Here is a 4,170-nt window from a genome sequence, read left to right as displayed (position 1 = left end):
CCCTTCCCCCTCCGGTCCTCTTTGTCCCCGATGCCTCGGAGCGCTCCTCGCTCCCCTCCTCCCCGGCTTCGGCCGGCCCGCCGCCAGCCCGGTGCCCGGTGTGGCCCTCCCAGCCCCCTCTCCGAGCTCCGCTTCCCTCGGCCCCCGGCCCCTGCCACCGGCATCCCCACGCCGTCCGCTCCCTTGTCACCCCTCGCTCCAAGGGTTTCCTTCCCTCGCCCCCCGTTCGTCCCTCGTGGTGCGGGTCCAACGGCCCGTGTACCCTACTCTTCCCGCACGAATGTCCTCTGCTTGTAGGTACCTATCCTGGCAGCTAACCTGCAGGAGGGCCTCCCGGGAGCCGGGACCCCATGTACACCTGTGGTATTTTCCAGAAGGGGTGTTGGGGCCTGACCTTTCACAGGTAGGCGGACTTGAAGCTTCCCGGGTTAAGCCTCGTGTAGGTTCTCTTCGTATTTCCTTTGCTGTTGTTTGTATTCGAAAGGCATTTGAGTAACTGGATCTAGGCGGATCATTCACTGCTCTCGGAGAGAAAATGTCCCCATTTTCCTAAAAGGTTCTGGGTGATTAACTTCCTCAGACTGCACTCACCCAGCTCCTCTTTATTTCTTTCTCTTTCTTTAAGCTATCTCTCTCTCCCTCTCCCTCCCTCCTTCCAATCCCCCCCTCCTTTACTGCTTTGGGTTAATTTGAGAGTTTGGCCCTCCGCCTTGGCGAAGGGAAGTGACTTTATTGCTAGATGAGAACTTTAGGGAGAGGTGGTGAGATTTGCTACCCCCCCCCCCACCCCCATTTGGTTATCTGCGAGCTGCTTCAACCAGAAGGGAGAAATTTTCAAAAATTTTAGCGGACACTCACTAACGCTTCCCTCCCCTGAACACACTTGGCTGGACCAGGGCCTGAACTTTTTTTCAGATAAGCATCAAATGAGTTGCTTTTCATTTCTTCTGTTCTCCAAAGTAGCCCCTTGGGCGTGGTGACACCTGTATATGTACCTTCACCCAATATTATCTTTCTGGAACCAAGCAGGAAAAATAAACGTCACTTAGGGGGAAGTTTGTGTATTTGCTCTTCTCTTAGCCGAAACGTGTGTTTGGATACTGCCGGAGAGAACGTGTGTATTCAGGAAAGGAACAACAGCTCACATTGTCCCTGGGTTGACTCCAATCCTCCCCCCTCCCGAAAAAAGCTTAGGTCCTCTCTCCCGGGTCTCCATTTAACGCAGACAACCCAGCGGCGCTCCCTAATGGCCCAGCGGGTAGCACAAATTGGCAGCGAGCAGAGATATTATCAGGACAACACCCCATTGAGAAGGTTCTTGAAACGCAGAAGTGGAGGCCCTTTCTCTGGGCCACTGGGCGCCTGTGGCCTTTCCACCAATCAGAGCCGGAGGTTGCAGTGGCCACCTGTTGTGTCGCAAGAGAACATCTTTTAAGTTTCACTATTAGTACTTAACAATGGCGGATACTGCAGCCTCTGGCCGCAGGAGAGGGGCAACCTGCCCATTTGAGGTACCAAAAAAGAAATTTTTCCCCCAGATAGTTAACAGGAGCCCAAAAGGCTAGAAAGCAAAGTGTTTCTTTGCACACTCCCATTTCTCACCTTGTGCCCGTTCTATTGCGCCTCTGGGGCAATCTGAGCTTGATTACACAGGATGAAGGAAAGTAATAATCAAAGTTACACAGAGACTAAACCTGAAGTTGTAATCAGACCTTGAGCATCAAGAATACAAATATTCACAGTGGAAACCCCACTAGCTGCCAGAATGGGAATTGCATGTGGGCCGATGGGTTGCATGCAGCCCTGAGCTGTACACACTAGAAAGTGAAGCCAGAGCCTTCTCCCAGGAGGCTCCTAGGAGTCAGGAATGCTGGGTCCCATCCAGCACCAGGTCTTGGCCCCTGTTTTAAAAGGGCCAAGTAAAATCCCCCTTCCGGTTAAGATGCAAATGCCTTAGAGAAGGAAACAATATTCATCAGTCCCTATTTTATTAGGATGATTACTGGTTTCCGAGTGTAGATCTCTATTAAAGGTGGGGGGGGGGAGAAACTGAGGAGTCCAAAGATAATGTAAGTTGAGGCATTTTGAATGAAAAAAATCGCCAGCACAGAAACAGGTCATTTGTGAAGGCTGCCAACCTGACGGTTTTGCCCACACTCTCCAGGCACTCAGCAGCTATTTTTTGCTTGCCTGCTCTGTGCCAGGCACCGTTTTAGGCACAGAGAGGATCTCCGGATGACCCACGTGGAAATCCTCAAAGGAGGCTATACGATTTGGACCCGTCACACTCCACACGGGCACACACATATACACACACATTTTCATATGCACACATGTACACACGCCCTGTCCCATCCACTCACCTGGCCTGGCGATCCTGTCACAACTCCCGCTGCTATGGAGGGAAGCAATTTGATAAACAAATTCATACAGTGGGAAGGATGCCAGGATCTGCACCTTCATGGTGATTTGTAGCAGGAAGCTCAAGGGTGGGCATAGGACATGCACTGAAGAGGCAGAGGTGGATCACTGCTTTATCCCGAGACCATGCTTGGTACTTAGGTGGTTTGCAATAAATTAATATCCATTTAAGCAATGAAAGTGAGAAGGAGAAAGGGAAGAAGGGAGAGAGGAGAAAGGGAAAGAGGGAGAGGGAAAATAAATGTTTTAATAGCAGAAAAGCATTCCCAGGGAACCTGGTTAGGGGAAGATTTGGGAAGAGGGAACCCAAGACCTATATCACATGAATAAGAACAAACTACCTGAGGGGACGGGTGGGCAGGGGGGGGGGGTGTCTTCTGCTCCCTGCTGTCTTAGATCTCTTGTATAGAACACAACTAAAATTATATGTTGTTTCACTTAGAGCCGATCTGAGTAAACTCTCCATTATGTCCAGAATACCATCTAATTTTAAGGTTCTAGTGGATTTGAAACCCATCCTTTAAAAACTTTAGAATGAGGCTTTTAAAAACATTAATGCAATTGTGACTGCCATGCTATTTGTCATTCATAAGGGTGTCAACTTTTTCAGGCTGTCAGTGTTTGTTTCTGAAATACCACAAAGGTTTCCTTTGTACTAGGTTAGCCTTGAGTTTGAAGAAACTTCTTCGAACGTATCTTAAACATGCTTTGAATTTATGCCGAAAAGTGCTAATGGTTCCTGATCTAGAAGGGCAGCCCAAGAGTCAATTATACAGTCAAAATTCAACTTTTGGGCATAAGAAAATCTCCGTCGGGTGTATGTATGATTTGGGTCAGAACTGACAGTCTTATTAGCTTCATGTTTCCAACTGAACAGTAGGTATCATCTAAGAATTTCAAAAAAAAAAAAAAGGGAGGGGAATAAACAAGCTTATCTTGAATAATTCAATGGAGGTAGATTGGTTTTATGAAAGCAAAGAGAGCATGAGAAAACTATCTCACATCTTGACAGAACTCAAAAACTTTATTTCTCTACTTTATCTGTCTCCACATTAAGAAAGTTCCCATGGGGACTGCATTAAATCTGCCAAACTTTATACCCAAAAAACAGATTGAGACTCTAGCTTTTCGAGATCTGTGAGTAATAATTTAACCTCTCTACAAATTGCTTGCCCAGATGAGGTGAGGATACCATTAAACATTATATACAGCGTAATTTTCTTGAGTTTTGGTCATGAAAAACCCTATCCAAATATTATGATCCTTATTTGCAATATGTAATGTAGCCAAATTAACAGCAGCTCCAAATGGAAATTAACAAGGCCAGAACTACTCAAGTTTCTTCTCATCCTATTCCCATAGTAACGGCTAATGTATCATATTGGTAAAACATTTTATATTTGGTTTTATGTCTGAATCTAGCTTCATGTCATAAAGCATAGCATTTCTATCCAGCATGGATTCTTGGTGAATCAACACTTGACATTCATACTCTAAATCACCTGCAGATACAATCAAGTCAAGACCTACCAAGGTTCTCCCAACAGTAGATGTATACATGGTATAGAGGAAGCACTGGACCCTCCGTAGAGGGTCCTCCAGGGCAGGCTCTAAAACTAATCACCAGGAGAGAGTTCTACTCAGGAACTACGGGGGGGGGGGGGGGGGGGGGGGGGGGGGGGGGGGGGGGGGGGGGGGGGGGGGGGGGGGGGGGGGGGGGGGGGGGGGGGGGGGGGGGGGGGGGGGGGG

This window comes from Suricata suricatta, chromosome 16 (assembly GCF_006229205.1).
Source record: "Suricata suricatta isolate VVHF042 chromosome 16, meerkat_22Aug2017_6uvM2_HiC, whole genome shotgun sequence".
NCBI lineage: Eukaryota > Metazoa > Chordata > Mammalia > Carnivora > Herpestidae > Suricata > Suricata suricatta.
This window is presented reverse-complemented; position numbering follows the sequence as displayed.